The sequence below is a fragment of the Chinchilla lanigera genome, unplaced genomic scaffold (assembly GCF_000276665.1).
Source record: "Chinchilla lanigera isolate Chin_1 unplaced genomic scaffold, ChiLan1.0 scaffold00046, whole genome shotgun sequence".
Taxonomy (NCBI): domain Eukaryota; kingdom Metazoa; phylum Chordata; class Mammalia; order Rodentia; family Chinchillidae; genus Chinchilla; species Chinchilla lanigera.
In genome coordinates this window covers 11819996-11838200 of record NW_004955447.1, presented here as the reverse complement: position 1 = coordinate 11838200, position 18205 = coordinate 11819996, and positions in this window count along the sequence as shown.

Genomic DNA, 18205 nt, shown 5'->3' with positions numbered 1-18205 from the left:
CTGGGAAGCAATTCTCATGGAAAGAATTAATAAAAGTTTTAAAATTTATAAGTTATAATCTCTTCTTAGAAAGCATTTACCAACCAATAAATTATATCTAGTTGAGAATTAGAAAATGAGTTGCCAGTGATTTGCTTTTTTAAAAAGAAGGGAGATAGCAGATAATCCATGTTCAATATAAATTCCAGACCCTTAAGCAGGGGATAGGAAAACTATCCAAACAGCAAGGGAAAGACAGCAGATCTACCCCAACTTATTACCAAAGTGCCCCCACCATATAGCTGACACTTTGAAGTGACATATTGTGGGAATGAACTACATGAATCTGTTTGTTTTCAAATTAGCATGTTATAAACTTTTAAACAATGGATTCAGTTTTATTAGTATGTATGTGGAAATCAGAGTATTTGCACTTGCTTTGGGAATTGGGACATAAAGGAGAGAGGGAACATTCATTTCTGTTTCTCCGGGAGAGCTCCAGTCTTCACCTCCAGCCTGGACATCTGTGTGCTGGCTTCTATTTCAGCCCCTCTGGCTTCCTGATTGCACTTGCACAGGGCTCTGCAGTGAGCCCTGGGTATTTGACTTTTGACAGGATCCTTCGGACCTCAGCACACGACAGCCCTTTTGGTTCTTATGTACCCGACCCCACAGGCGGCCACTGTAAGCCTGCCTTGTAATTTAGAGGCCAGGTCTTGTGATGCAGTTCAGGCTGGCTTTGAACTCACCGTGTAGCCCAGACTGGCCTCAAATTTACAGCGATCCTCCTGCCTCAGGATACTTGGTCCAGATTATCTCATATCAGATCTGTTTCTCTAGTGAGCACTGACTGATACATGCCTCACAGACCGGGAGTATACCTCAGTGTTGGAACATGCTTAACATAGACAAAGCCCTGGCTTCAGATCCCAGCATCTCTCAAAAGAGAACAGGGGGTGGGAGAGGGGTTGGAGAGAGAGAAGTGAGGAGAGAGGAGGGAGAGAGAGATCCCTTGCCCCTTCTACGGTGTAAGGATAGCAGGACCATCCTTGAACCACAAAGCCCACTGTCACCACCCACTGGGTCTGCCAGCAACTTGATACTGAGAGGTCTTAAGAACTGGAAGAAACAAATTTCTGTTCTTAAGAAGCCGCCTAATTGACGGTGTTGTGCTATATAGGCATAAATGGCCTAAGATGCAGTAATAATTACCCCAGTCTCTCTTCTTTTTCTGTTAGCATTATGAAACAATGTAGGTTCTTGGGAAGTTGCAGAAATTTGCGGAGAGGTCCCCGATGCTTTCTCCCAGTTTCGGCAATGTTACACTCTTATAACACTAAAATACAACCCTAACCCATCACACACATGTTCAAGAAACCCACAGGGCTTACTGAGATCTACACACCCTTTTCTCATGTATGATTATACGTGAATGTGTGTAATCTCATGAAATTCCACTACATGCTTGATTTTGTATGCCCACCACCAAAATCCTGCAACAAAACTGTCCTAACTCTACAAGTTCCTATGCTACGACATAATGTGCATTTTAACTTAATGTAGTGCCTATGTTTACATTTAGGGGGTTTCCAGTGATGTGTTATATAAAAACTTTGCCACTATAAACATATGACTGTTTATCATGCATTTGTAAAGAGAATATATATATATCCATTCTTTGTGGACTAGCTACATTCGCTATGATAATGAAAGTGTAAGGGGTTTTCTTGTTTGTTTGGGTATGGGGAATCGAACACAGGACCTTGTGCTTGTTAGGCAGGCACTGTGCCACTGAGCTATATACACAGCCCCCAAAAGTATGTAGTTTTATGGCCTCTATATCACTCTGATAGCTGCACAAAATTTGAGTATTTCTAAGCCCATTTTAGACCTCTCCTGCTTTCTCTTCACTGAAATCATCTACCATCATGTAAACTATATAACTGAGATGTTTTCAGTTAATTAGTTTCAAAGTAGTAGCCAAAGGGTAAGGAATGGTTGTTTTATTTCTACATATGCTAGCCTTTTTTCTTTCTCAATTTCATGTGGCTTTACATCATTAATTTCCTAAAAGAGCTAAGTAAAAATGATTTTATAAAAGGGCTATGTATTTATAATTGCATTACACAATGAATTTATTGCTGCAAGACAGTGCAAATGCATAAGAAATGTGTCTTCAATATATGCTGCTTTGTCTCATACCTGAAGCTGTTTTGAGTTCAGCTGAATTACTGACTTGGCCCCATTGTCTTTTTTCCTTTTTTTATTGTGTAATCTGAGTACTTTCAAAGAAAAAATGTACTGTCACATATTTCATTTTTTGAAAATAAACTTTAAATAGCTGGGGGTGGAAGGACTAGGTGTACCTTTGAGCAACACTGTACAAGACCTTTTTCAGACACTATTTCTAATGGACAAAGGTAAACAAAACTAATTCCCTCAACTAGTAGAAAATCTGCAGCTATGATGTTCAAGTACATTTTGAGCCTTCATGCTACACTAAAAAAAAAATCCAGCTGTGGATTCTAACTTGTCATGATCTGGGATATCGTTAGTCAGTTCAATCAATATCAGATGGAAGGAGATCACATTCAGTTTCATACTCTGAAACATGCACTTTTTCTTCCAGCAAAGTTAACTCATGGGGTTTTTGTTGACGCAATGCACACACTTAGTCAAATTCCTGTGTCTTATGATTTCTAATAAAATGAGGCAAAATGCTGATTTTGAGAGATAAAGGAAATTTAGCCACTCTGCTGTTGAGTAAAACTTCTTTTTATTTTTGGATAGCAAGGGTTGACTTTTCCAGAAGCACACTCTGAAAACAGTGTAAAGACTTTCCAGTTTGAAGATCTGAACAGAAAGTACACATATTTATGGCATTCAGCAAGCGCAATGATGAGGTCAAATCCAGTATTCTTTGCCATATTTCCTAAATACATTTAGCATTATTATCAATATCACACATGTTTAAAGTACTGGCATTCCCTCCTGAAGATTTAGATAACATGTCAAATGGTGTCACAACTTTCTGAAGACAATATATCTTTATTCCTCTCATTGATTAAATTTGTTTTCTTGATCCTTGGCTTTCTTTCTTGACTTCTCTTTCCCGTCTTATCCCAGTATCTTGTTCTCATCTTTACTTGATTGAGATATTCTCCTATAAGTTCGTCACCATTTGACCTGATTTTTTTTGCCTCTTGCTTCGTCAGACTTACAGTATGTTATTAAACTCTGACTCAGTTTCAAAGAAAATGCTCCTATCTCTAATTCTGGTATTTTATTATATAATTTTGTTCAGTCCCTCCCATATAATGGCTAATATAAAATGACAAAACATAAAGAAGGAATTCCAACACTATTACTATTTATTTTTTAAGAGCCCACCTAGTCTTTAGGCCAGGTTAGGCTCTATAGAGACAACAAACAAATACACAAAGAAACAAAGATCTTTCTCAGGCCTATCAGTATCGCCGTGAATAGAAACCCCATTAGAAACCCCACGCATTCCATGTCTGTGGATCTGTTTATATAATCCTGCCTCTTTGTGTAAAGCATTCTTCTAAATATATAAGTAAAATGGATTTATAATGAGGAAAGTATGCCTATTTCATAATTAATTGGCCAGCCTAGAATATATTGAGATATACTATATCTGCAATCTATTCTGTGCCTTAAAATTTAGAAATATCTCATTTAGTTCTTTTTGTTTCTGAGACAATGCCGCACTGCGTAGTTTAAGGTGGGCTTGAACTCACTATGTAACCCAGGTTCTCCTCGAAGTCACAATAATCCCCCTGTCTCAGCCTCCCAAACGCTGGGGTACAGGTATGTACCACTATGCCTGGCAATTTAATTCTTATATCACTTCAAATTTTTCTACTTTTATAACCCACGTTCAACAAGCTTCAGATTATGCACCTATACATTCTATAACAAATTTAAAGTCATTTTCTCTGCATGCCAGCATAATGCACTTAAGCAGTGTGTCTTCCTATTTTAAGGTGTTGATGAGCAGATTTGACACCCTCCCGCTTAGTGAAACTGTTTCCCAAATATGTATGCCATCATAAAATATATCTGCATTGATTGTAGAGGACAGAAATTAATATTAGGCCTATTCTACCCGCTGTCTTGCACTGCATTGTGGTTTAGTGGTCATTGGGCCTCTGCCTCAGCACTCTTAGTGGTAGAATGCCCATTTCCTTGCACTGCTGATTATTTCATTATTGTCCAGTCATGTCTGTTAACGCATTCACTGATTCAACATTAATGTTTTAAGAAGTTTTATGTGAAGGGCGTTATGCCAAGTACTAAAGGCACATAATGATGTAGTAAGACACGTGCCTATGGTCATGAAGTTAAAAATCACTTACAGGATTATACTTTTAATTATTTTTAATCAAAATTTGCTTCCTAATAATTTCCATATGCCCATTCTTAAAATACTTTAAAGAGCAATGGATATTGAATTCCTACAGACTTCTATATGATAGTTCTTGAAATATATGGACACAGTTTTTCTCCTGTAAAAGCCAGCGGTTATTGAATCCTGTCAAATGCCGCATTCCCTTATGAATCGTATTGTTCTCACTTTTCTACAATATATTTTTTTAAATGTGTGGAATGTCAAATTAAACAAAGTATTCTATGCAGGATGGCACTTAATGTAATGAAAATTATTCTTCCCATAGTTTCAACATTACATTTTTGACTATTGCAGTTTGTTTGTTTATTGGTTTCTTTGAGACTGGATCTCAATGTGTAGCTCAGACTGGTCTCAAGCTCATGGCAGTCTGCCTACCTCAGCCTCCTGAATGCTGGGATTATAGGTGTGCAACACCACCCCTGACTGGTTGTGTATTTATGTAACATTTGTAGCACCCTTGTTTCATATTAATCTTACTGCCAGCTATACACATATCCTTTTCCTCTGGACTTACTACAGTGACTATCTGAAATGTGTGCAAATCTTCCTAGACAAACTATTTGTTTACAATTATATATTATTAGATGGCTTAAATAATATCTAATTTGATATTTAGTGTATGAGAATACTTTAGATATATTTCAATATACCATATGTATTTCAATATACCATGATATATTTTTGGTTTAATTAGTATTTCTTCAACAATCTCATTTGTATGAACACTTACACTTATGAGCAAATGTAATATAAGTTAGAATTATCTATTCCACTTTATAGGTATAATTAGACTAATGCAAAATGTAGAAATCATTCAGCTTTTCTTTTGTTATATTGGTTTTCTTTAGTTAATCAAAGTCTTCTTGAAGTCTGCATATTTGCTAGTTTTTTCAAAGTAATGTGATAACTTCAAAGATGAAGGTAGTGTTTTGATAAAAACTTGGGGATGGAGAACTGAAGTTGATTTATATCAGTTTCCTACTTTTATTATTCTCGACAATGACTTAATCAACAGCTCTAGTTCAAGATGAAAATAACACAAAGCAAAAATTCACTCTTTTCCTTCTTTTTAACCTCCACTGTGTTTCGGGAACAGGTTTCAGGCACAGACATGTCCCCTATATGTCAAAATAAAGACTCATTTTTTATACATTTCTGTGTGTTTTTAGTGACTTCAGTGTAATATTTTCTCAGTAGTAATTCACTTGCCCAATGTCTGTTCACAGATCCAACTTAGAGCTTCAGTCTCATAGCTCTGCTGAGGAAAAATACGCATGCTCATAAAAAATAAGAAAATGTCAACACCTCTGAGTAGAAAATGCTTCACAATTCTTTGTGGTTTAATATAGTTAAGGTCCATACCATTCTCCATTGCAACTTCTTCCAAAACAGTTCTTTCTTTTACATTTCAGTGCACTTAATACAATTAGTTTCTTTCTTTTCTTAAGCATGTGCTTTTCCTTTCAGGGTTTTGCAAAAGGATAAAGGCAAGATACCAAAGCTCATGCTACACCTCTGTCATCCTAGAATGAGGTCTTTTAGTAAGGAAAACTTTGCCATTACCCAGAGAGTTCTGGGTAAGTTCTGCTTGACATCTCTGCAACAGTATCAAGCTCTGTAGGAAGGTGTCTATGGGTTATTAATACATGGCTGCCTTTTAGATACAAATACATCTCTTTAAATCCATTCTGCTGGAGAAGTAGTGGATTTCAGGAGTGGACAGTCCAAGATGTGCTCTTATATACTTTACCTTTCTACATCCATTTACTAGTGCAGGTTTAACTTAAATAAAAAGTTTATAATCTTGTCATTCCAATGTATCTTTTAAAAACTCTTCAGAAAATATGATTTCTTTGGCAGTTCTTTGAACATATAAAAATTGTATTTATGTGTTGAATATTTCCTGAGTAATAGGAAAAGTCTGTGTCAAAGTCTGCTAAGCATTAAGTTAGCCTGATCTAAGGAAAGAGACCTGGGTCTTGCTGTGTACACATAACCGTCTAGTGAATGCCAGCTTAAATAAGTACATGATTATGTATTTATATTTGCTATATGCTATCATAAGAAATGAAAGTACTGAGGTAGAATTATGTTGAAGGGAATCTTTGCTGAAGAAATATTATTTGAGCAGATAAGTGAAGTGTAAGGGAAAGTACCCAGCTGAAGAATCTCCAAATAGAAAACCATAGCAAAAAGACTAGGGAGGGTAAATTTCATGGAATAAGAAAAGCCTTTAGAATGATTGTTACATCAAAATAACTGAATTATTGTTGCCATAAATTTAAAGACATGCAGTGGCTTATATGTTTAAAAGCTAGCTATTTGAAAAGTAAAAGTTTTTGTGACACTAAATAATGATTTATATGCTCCAAGTGCAAATGTCTTGGCATACCTGACTTTGGAAATGCTTAGCAGTGATTTCACAGATGTAATGAATGAGACGAAAGAAGATTAAAATGTGAGCATTTTCCTGAACTGGGCAATAATTTTGATAATTTAGTGTTCATGTGCAGCTCGCCATTTTCTATTTCTACTTGGGTTTCATGTTTTGTAAAGAGTCATTTGACCTATTTTGTTTTTGCTGCCAAGAGTAATTTCTTGTCTCCTATTTTATCAGGGGCTATGAAGTGTTGAACCATGTCTGCCCTAGAAGCTTCTCACTGCATCAGTTTGTTCTTTCAGTGATGGCGGTTTCCACATCTCCTGACTTTGTAGAAAATACATCTTTTGTGCTTTGTGAATATTCTTGATGTTGCACTAGTTCTTTCTGTCACCTTGGACAGATCCCTACACCCGGCAGAGGTATCACTCCAAGGAAGTCACAGCTCTCAGATGCTCTCACCAGAAGTTCTTTAGCAGCCCCTTCTGACCATTGCTACCAGATCGTGTAACAGCTTCGACTGGCAAACATTGGATGTCTGGTTCTTTAATAATGTACATGTAAAGGATCAGCTTTCAGTTGCTTTGCATGTGCATTAGGGAAGCAGATATCTGGATCACCACCTATTTTTACACAGCCATTGGAGAAATTTCCATCCTAAAAAGTTTTTAATATGTGAAATAGAAAATGGCACAGGCGTAAGGTGCTCACTGATCAGATATCTAGCAAATTTGTCAACCCTATTTATAGGGATGATTCCTGGCTAGAAATCAAGCCAAGCTAACAGCTAAATCTAAAATCCAGAATGAATATGTCTACAGAATAGGCAGAACATAATACGGAATTCTCTTATTTTTTTATGGAATGCCACTGAAACCTTCATAAGCTGTTTCACTGCTTGAAGTTAAAATAAAAATTCACCAGTTTATAAGACATAGAGGATGTTGGATCCTACAAAGCTGCCACGCAAAACTGCAAGTCAAATTCTCTCTTTTCTTTCAAAATAAAAGGGTAAAATCCTTTGCAGTTGATGTTGGCAGAAACTTAGGAAGAACTGACTTCGTGATTTGCCTTTTGTGAATTTCCAGTGCCAACCAGGCAAAACAGAATAAAATATAAAGTGAGGATGGGACATCTCAAGTATACTCCAAGGGGCTCTACAATTTCACTCCTATGATTTCAATTTATAGGTCTGAGGATTTTTCAGATACACTGATGTTAAACCAGATTTTCTCAGTGTCTAACAACCCAAAACACTCCTTTTAAGGACGTTTGAAAGCTGCATTAACTCTTTCAGTGGAGTAATTCCCCCCATGATACTCTGGTACGCTAAAAGGGAGAATAACGTCTTCATGTCTAACTTTCTTCAGTCTGAAGGCACACGTCTAACCAACGTCTTAGCTGATAGAGAATTTGCATATGGAAAATGACCCTAGATGTTTTGCTGTTTGTTAGAACTTTCTAAAAGAGCCAAAGTCCATGTACCTTCTGTCCAGCATAATAACTGCTGAACAGTACACAAGGTAACCTTTATAATATTTGGTTCCAATTAGACCCTTTAGAAGATTTCACATTAGGAAAAAATCTAAGTTGCTTAGGAGGTCATTTTTCTTAGTTTTCTTTTTTTTTAGTACTGGGAATCGAACTCAAGACTTTGTGCTTGCCAGGCAGGCACTGTGCTGCTGAGCTGTAACCCTGGCCTTCTTATCTTTCTAAGGACAAGCTTGATGTGGGCTCATTAGCCCAGCAGTCATTAATTACCCCCTGTTACTCTCAAGATCTGTCCTTGTTTGGATAAAAAAGTACATGACTGCACTTGATGAGGTACGAAAGATCATTCATGAGCTGTCCTGGTGTGACACTTCAGGCTCAGCTCCTATTACTTCTCATCTGAAAATCTAGAGAAAAAGAAAACTTCTGTTCACTGCCTGAATGTGAGCTGCTCCTCAGCTCAGATTTTTTTTATAATGCTGCTTCTTGGTTGATCACTGTACTCACCCCTTTGCTTCTTCTCTGAAGTTTATCAGTTCATTAAGAAGAAGATTCCCTGCCATCTTTCTGTGAATGCCCCTAAGCACAAATGGCTTTGCATCCTCAAACTTATCACAACTTTAAAATACCAGAAGTTAAAAATGGATTGGGCATCTTTGAGCTAGTGAATATTATAGCTTAGGTTACTACCTTACACATGTTCAGAATCTTTAAAGTAGCTTACATTTGGGTAAAAGATATTTAAAACTAAGCCTCTTTTACTTATAAGAAAATACTGCACATCACATGATATTTATCAAATACCTTTGCTCCAAAATTTCTAGCCACTCAGTATTCACTGTATTAACCTTTTTATCCTTGAGACCCTCTGACAGACTAGAAACTGTAGCTCACTGCCTGCCCAGAATCCTGAGAAGTGTTGTACCCCGTTGTTAGGAAAAGATCAAAATTCAAAATTCAAATTATGGCTTCTACTAAATGCACATTGTTTTTGCACTATGGTGGAGTAAAAAAATTACACATCAAACATTCTGAGTAAATGGAAGCCTGTGTTCTCTAGATCTGTGGCAACTGATTGGGACAGGCAGCTGTTGCTCACTTTGCACCATTTTGCCCCAAGTCCCAGAATTTGCTGGAATATAATAAAACATGATCGAGTTTTATGTATCAATTAAAAAGTAGAACAAGCGAAGAAGGGATTGCCAACCATTTTCAAACTAAAACTGTATTATATACCAAAAGCAAAAAAAATTCATGAGTATTTAATTCTGTTTCCCCAAAATAAAGGTTTGTCATCAGCATATAATAGCGTCTGTCTTCTGTCACTTTAAATGGACTTGATATATAAACTCCTACTGCTATTTTATGTATTAAATAATATATTATTGACTACACAAATAATTTTTTTGAAATAAACTTCTTTCTTGAATTTTAAAAATATTGACTAATATACTGTTGGCAAAACATATCCCCTTAGAATGAATGGAGATAAGGACATATCCAAATGAATTTCAATATTACATTCATATAGAAAATCCAACTTTTGTCTGCACAAATTAGAAATTATGAGTATGTCAATATGGTTATTAGCAGAACAATTCTAAGACTGATTCCAACTATCAACTTCATATAAGCCAATGAATTTACCCCACCTACCCCTAAACAGAATGACGGTCAGTGCACTAAAAGTATTAGTCAATCTGATCACATATTCTACACACAGATTTTTAAACAACAGTTATATTATGATAATATTTGGGAATTTTTTGCTATCTTACATTCAGTCTCATTCAATATTTTTAGTAGCTCAAGTTTTTAAAAATTAGCAATAATTACATATGAGCTATAGAGAATGTGTGTTGTATTACAGGATGAAGGTTTGTATAAATACTGTATTTGTATGCTTTATACATATAGCCATATATATTCATATTATGAATCCATAAGTGTACATGGATAAGTATGTGTGATATTGCACGTCACAGACAAGACCCTTCTTTTGCAAATTGAATTGCTGTGACAACCCTGTGTAGAGCAAGTCTACCAAAGCAATTTTTTCATCTTCATGTGCATACTTCATGTTTCTGTGACATATTTTGGTAACCATTATTCTTTCAGTCTTTCAAGCTTTTCACTATTATGCAATGAATTAATAATAATTTCATCTTTTGAAATATTTTCAGTGTTAGGCTGAAAGAAAGAGTCACATATCTCTCACTTTAAATCAAAAGCTATCAATAATTAAACTTCCTGAGGAAGAACTGCTGGATGTCAAGAAAGGTTTTCTGTGAACACATTAGTGTAAACAAACTAAAATTTTTTTTAAATACCAGCATTATTTCTGATAGAGAGCTTTCATGGTCTAGAAAGCAGATCAAACCAACAATAACATTCTCTTTGGCTAAAACCTAATCCAAATCAAAGCCTTGAATCTCTCCAGTTCTAAAGAGACAGAGGTGAAGGAGCTGAGAAGAAATTTTTGACTCTTAGCTTTTTGTCCATGAGGCTTCAGGGAAGAATCCACCTTCATAACCTGAGAGCGCACCTTTGAGGAAACAGGGCTAATTTACAAGAGGCGGCAAAAGTTCAGACAGCTGATGAAAATGGCCGGGATAAACAGTAGATTTACAATGTAGATGAAATGGCCTTAATTTGAAGGTGATGCCATGTGGGAATTTGATAGCTGGAGAGAAATCAATGCCTGGCTTACAGCGTTCAAGGACAAGCTGCCTCTATTATTAGCTGGGGACTCCCAGCTGGTGATTTTAACTTCTATGCTATGAATCTTCTGGAAATCCCAGGGCCCTTGAGAATTTGTCGTACATCCTTTTATCTCTTCCTTTTTTTCCCCTTCTCTGTTTCCTGGTCTCCTTCTCATTGGCAAAAGATCTTTCAGTTTCCACTTTTCTATCTTTTACTTTGTTCTTTATTTATACTTTTGATTTCTCGTAGGAAAGAAACCATATAAACCACACGGTGTCTGATTTGTTCCGTGTAACATGTGGTCAAGGTGCATCCATTTACAATATCATCTTATCCCTCTTTATAGCACAGACAGACAAAATATTGAGTCTTAAAATCAACAAAATTTCAAAGCTCTCATAAGAAATAGAAAAATATGAATCATACTAATTCTACTTTATTCTATGAAACTAGAGTGTGCAAGTGTGAATGACTGCATGTCTGTTTACAGTATGGCTTTCTGAACAGTTTGAGCCTAACATTGAGATTTAAATGCTCGGGAAAAAAGGTTCCTTTTAAAAGTCACTGCTCACTGACCATGTGCTTGGTCACCCAGGCACTCTGGTGGACATAGTGTAAGATTCATGTTTCATGTCCATGACTGTGTAGACAACATCAACTCCACAGTCCATGGGTTGAGGACAATTACAACTTTTAAATCTTACTACTTTTAAAGCCATGGCTGCTGTGAATGTGATTTCTTCTAATGAAATGGCAAAACAAATTGAAAACCTTTTTTGAAGGAGTCACCATCAAGTCTTGATGTCTGAAGGCCCCTGAGAACATTCGCAGTTCATGGGAGGAAGCAAAGGTTAACAGTGTAGGAGCTTGGAAGAAGCGGATTCCAGCCCCATGGATGGCTTTCAGGAGTTTTTTGCTGCAAAGGAGAAAGTAACTACAGATGAGGTGGAAATGACAAGATGACTGAAAATGCCAATGGAGCCTGAAGATATAGCTATGCAGCTGTCATTTCAGGATAAAACTTTTCTGCATGGAGTTTTTTTTTGGGGAGGAGCAAAGAAAGCAGATTATGTGCTGTAGAAAAATCTCTCCTGAGAGGTGAATCCATGCAGCACGTTTTATTGTTTGTTGTCTTATCTAAAGCAATTTCTACAGCCTCCCAAAGGCTTGATCAGGAGAAACCATCATCATTCAGGAAAGATTTTCAAGAGAAAAAGATTACAACTCACTAAAGGTCAATGATCGCAGTTTTTCTACTAACACATTCTTTTCTGTTAAGCAGTATACGTGTTAGAACACAAAGCCATGATACTGTAGCATTCAGTCCTCCCTCGCTGTACCACAGTTCCTGTATTGGGCTTCTGTGTACGGCAAGTTTTTAAGAAACGTATATCTAATTCTGTATCATGGGGTTTTTCGCTGTCATGGGATTTTGCAGTATATAGGTATTTATATGATATTGATGATTTTAATTATTTTTGCCTAAAAAAATTAAGACAATATAAAAATATAAAAGAGTTAACTCAAACATATTAAAAGAACATTAAATAGAAATAAAATACTGTACAGTATGTATTTCATCAGCAGATAAATACCACACTATACATAATGGAAATGCAGTAGGCCACTACTGCCAGCTCCAGCCCAGCAGAGCCACCTGGAGGCGTGAGTGGACCCACAGCGGGCAGGTGCTGCTTATAGGCATGGAGGGCGCCTGGCACCACCCCGGCCTGGGCCTGCTGGGAGCTGGCCGGGAGGGCGGGTGGGCTGTGCCCCTGGGAGTTGGCCTCCTAGGCACCGCCCCAGCTGGAAGCTAAGGCTATGAGAATGAGGGTTTATTCCCATTTATGAAGGAATTAAATATTTATCTGAAGGTAAGAAATTAAAAAAAAAAAAACACAACATAAGCTTTGATTCAACTTTTGTCCATTTGCACTGATGATTGTATTTTCTCTGCTGTGAGTTCTTTTGGTTTTTCTCTGGTAGTGGGAACTGAACTCACGACCTTGCGCTTGCCAGGCGCTTTTGCCGCTGAGCTAAATCCCCAGCCCCCTCCCTGGTGTGAGTTCTCACCACTATTATTCCTTACAAGGACTATCCCTGATCACGGTTTGATTGTAGAATTTATATTGCTGTGAAATGGACATGCATTAGGAAGAAACTATAAATTGAATTTTATATCTTGATCATTTTGCATGCTACTGCCATATGACACAATACTCTCAAGATGAGGGACAGCAAGAGAGGATAAACAAGCAATGCTCTGCAAGGTACTATGCTATCAATCTAATATGGATATGAGACTTCAATAAATTACATGGATATTTAATAAGCTAGGTATTTAATAACTTAAAATAGGCTTTGTGTTAAATGGTTTTATGCAACTATAGGGTTTTTGCATGTGTATACTTTAGGCTAGACTAAATTATAAACTTCAGTGGATTAAGTCGTTTAAATTCATTTTCAACTTAGGATATTTTCAGCTTATGATGATAACATCATCGTAAGTAAAAGAACAATTGTATACAACTCATATAATTAAATGATTCAATGAAGGAAAGTATAATGTTCAGATTCTAATTCTTTGGTTCATGGGTTCTCTTAGAACATACAAAAAAAAAAAAGAAACAGAAAAATAAAACAAAAGTTTGTTTTCTTTTAACAACCACAAAACTTGCAGTACACGTCACTTCTGGCCACTTTAATGCATTTTTTTTTTTACATTCAGCAATTTTCTAATTCTCTGAACCCCAGCTGGATTTCCTATAATATATTTCAAAAAACACCCTTTTACCTGGAAACAGCATCAGATCTGGCAGGTTAAAGTTTCAGGCTTGTAAGACTGACTGCTGCATCAAATGACAACCTAAGTCTTGGATTCTGACCTATGCTTCTGACCTTCAAGATAGAATTTAGGTTTAAATCCTACAATTTCCCTTCTTGACTTGACTACTACATCAGGATTGGTCACAGCATCCAAGGAAATACTTTACCCCTGTCTATTGGTTCATTACAGAGGCTCTAAAATGCACAAATGCACACCTAGAGGAAGGGATGCGCAGAGCAAGGGGTGAGGAAGGGGTGCCGAGCTTCCTCACATTTATAGTGTATGTCACACTCTCAGGCTCCAGCATGTGACGATCAATATACAGCACCCAAAACCAACACCAGAGTTCAGTGAACAGGGGTCAAAATTCTAACTCCTCTAACACTTGGGACTTTCAGGTGACCAGTCCCTTCCTGAGGTTGTGGAGAGGACCCGCCTTAGGTCATCTCATCAGCAGAGACTCAGATGTGGTTAAAAATGACTCATAGCAAAGATAAATGAAAAGGCTGTAAAAAGAGCCAAGTAGCTTTATTATACCATGTACAGTATGTACTATGTGACTTGGTCAATCTGATCCCCATTTAATCAATATTAACTAAGCAACTATATTTGGATCTTATTGGTTGACCATAGTTTTGTCCCGCCTCATGCCCACTTTGTGACTTCCCATTGCATCACTATTTCCTAAGTGACTATACGTGTAACCTTATTAATTGACGATAGTTTTCTTCCACCTTGAACCCACTTCTTTTCATGTTTTGCTCAATAAAACACTGCTGAGAAGGGGAGATTGGGGGCAGCTGCCCAATTGGGACCCCTTCTTCTCAGACAGAGATAAGCTTTCTTTCTCTCAATAAATACTTCCTACTCTTAACCTCTGTTGTTCCTAGAATTCGTTCTTTGATTTTAGAGGACACAAACTCAACGTATTGGACATCTAGCAGGTTGGGAGTTATATTTTCCTTATATTATTTGAGGTCCTATATCATCCCTGTATCACTATGACTATCTGAGCAGATCATTTCTGACACCCTTGATGTGTGCGGACACCTCAACTAAGTTCCAGTGCCTTTGTGGTTCCTCCCCTGTATGTCCACCCATATGGCCTATCTTTGGCTCCTACTCCATGTGCCAAGCTGCCCTCTCCACCATGGACCTCTTGTCACCCTGCACATCCGACTTCCTGTCCTGGGCAGCCCTCTTCAGTGAATGTCCTTCCTTCATTTATCTGTGCCTGCCTTCCTTACCCCTGCCTGGACTCTGACTCCCAGCTCTGAGCCAGGACTGCTCTCCATACCCTCTGCTTGCTTTGCTTAGTTCCAGTAAAAGCTCTTGGATAAGGTTGTCGGACAGAAAGGGAAAGAGAGAGAAAGGGATGGGGAAAAGAAGGGAGGGGAGGGGAGGGGAGAGAAGAAAAAGAAAGGGACAAATACTCCCAGTTTATATTCTTATGTTATATTTTATTTAAACTTGTAATGTATTATAAATTGTTTTGCAACGTTGGACATGGATAAAATAAAGAAAGAAATCGGCTTATCTATAGACATAAAGCATTTAATAGGGGAATGAAACTCCCAACCTGCCAGATATCTGAAATGCCGAGTTTGTGTCCTCTAAAATCAAGGAATGAATTCTAACAACAACAACGGAGGTTAAGAGCAAGAAGAATTTCTTTAATGAAAGAAAGCTTCTGCCTGGGAGGAACAGAAGGGGGCCTAGAAAGTGGGTTACACACCAACCCCGCCTCTCAAGGGGGTTTACTGAGCAAAGCCAGGAGGTGAAGTGGCATTTGGTGGGAACTAATAAGATTTCAAGTATAGTCGCTTAGGTAATATTGATCCAAAGGCAAATCATAGGATGGGCGTGAGGTAAGACAAAGCTATGGTCAATTAATAAGTACACAGGAAGTATAATTGCTAGGGTAATATTGATTAAATGGGGATCAAGTGAGAAACAAGTCACATAGCACATGGGAGAGCAAGGACTTCCCTGGAAGGAGTGGATTAAGGAGGTTTGGTCCTCCACCGAAGGTTCCTGATGCTTACTTGGAATATCAGTCACTGCTCTTCATCCCCAGGGGAAGTATACAGGTGAATATTTCTTTTACTTTTGGAAGTGCAGGCTTCAGCAAACACACCTCCAGCCATAGTTGTCTTCCGCACCGACCTCTCGAGGGCCCAGCCTTATAAGACTGCCTATTACATTTCTACCTAACTTAGCTATCTATAATAGCATCAGGATGATTTTAAACAATTTGTGTCAGAGAAATGTATCAGAATAATGTCTCACAAATTTATGATTTCAAAGATGATGCAGATTTAGCTAAAGCTTTCTTGAATAAAAGCCAGATTTCCTTTTAACTCTCTTCAGCCCTTTACCTCAAGTTTCCCAGGAAAGCCACATGATCCACCTCCACTTAATGGTATTTACTCTTGTGACACTGCAAGGCAAAGAGCAGAGGTAAGCAGACAGAAAGAATTAGTGATGAACTGAATAAAATAATTACACTGACCATTTTAAATATCATCTCCTTAAAGAGCTATTGGATCAAATGCTATTTTTTTTTTGAAATTTAGTTTGCATTTTCTCCACTTGCAGAAAGAATGTGGGCCCATTAAGTGTCATTCAGCAATGGAAATGAAAAGGTCATCACTAAATTGGAGAAAGGCTTTTATCCATTAATGTGCAGACAACAGCAGCACCTGCTCCATGGCTGAATGAATCAGCATGAGAAATTCCCATTAGCCGAAAATGACAGCAAATTACAGTTCAGCATATCAAGACCTATCCATCAGTTTTATCCAAACAGCTCGTGAGTATTCAGGAAAATAACTGAAGCAGCATTTCTAAGATTGGTGTTTGTGAAGTCAAACTGTCCCACCTCAACTCTGTACAGATGAGCTGATCCTCCAGGGTCTGTGTAAGTTCCTTCTCTCTGGCCTTCTCCTTTCCCCTCTTCTTCCTTCCATGTGTCCACTTTAATATGTCTCGTGTTATAAATAAATGCCAAAAGTTCCATAGAAACAACTTCTGTTTATACTTTGTTGCAAAACAAACTACTCTAAAACTTAATGGTTAAACATAGCAAGAACTATGATATTCCCAAAGACCGAGTTCCTATTTTCATTTAAATTTAATTGTGTACTATTACACTGTGCTCTGTCACCACAATTTGAAAAATCTATTCTTACAGAAAGTTCAAATATTGTCACTACATGTGCTGTCTTTCAAATAAGAAATTCTTGTCTCCCGCATGAGACTTAAACTCCTCAGCTGGCTTCCTGTCTCCATCTTTTCCTCTGCACTTTCTTCTCTCCTGTGTTTCTTACCTGTTAATGATATTCAATCTACTGATGTTCGTCAAACCGGAAATCCCACCACTCTTAGGTTCACAAATGACCTGATGGTAAGTTCTCAAGGCTTTAAAACGTTTTTAAAGTCTGCCCCAGCATTCTGAGTCTATGGCTAAACCAATCAACTCTTCCTTATCAGTTGGATAATCTCCTATGTCATTACCCCATTTCGATTACAATCTCTTACAAATCCACAGTCTTCTAGAACATAGTTATCATCATTTCTATTTACAAAAAGTTTTAGACAGTATGTGAAAATAAGTTCAGATATTTGGCATTGTATTGCCACTCTGCAGTTCCTGTGGGTCTTCGACCTGCTGCTGGACATACAGCCTAAACCAGGTGCAGTGGGAACTAGCTTGATAGTTAACTACTTTTGTGTCTTTCTTTTGTGCTTTTCAAGTCTCACATATCAATAATTACCAAAAGTTCATTTTTCATTTACTAAAAATAGTATAATGTCTCTTTAGGATATTGATAATGCTTCTGTTGTAGCATTTATTAATCTTAGACTACATGTATGGCTATTTCTTGACTTACAGTCAGTTATGTCAATAAACTCATTTTCAGGGAAATGGTATAAGTAAGAAATCCATTCTGTAGAGCGCAGCTACTGAACGTCCTAGCTGAGCAACGTTGTAGAGTTCAGCTTTCTTACCTGTGTGACCGTGTGGCTGGCTCGGTGCTGTGGCTCACCGCCACGGCCCCAAGTGTACTGCGCTGCACACCCAGCCTTCAGAAAGATGAAAATGTAAAACTTGAGAGACAATTTCTACTGGCTGTGCTTTGCTTTTGTACCATGACAAAGGTGGAAAACAAGTAGAACCATCATAAATTAGAACCACGTGTACTTAATAGTATTACCCTCACTAAGATTCTCGCTATTTTATTTTTATAACTCCTCTCTCAAGCCTTTACGCTGGTATGTCGGTTGTCCCACACATACAGTAAATGTTGGGTTAAATGTGACTATGGGATTTATGTCAAAAGTGAACATGTATTAGAGAGTGGAATGGATTGATTTTTGGTAAGTGGCATGG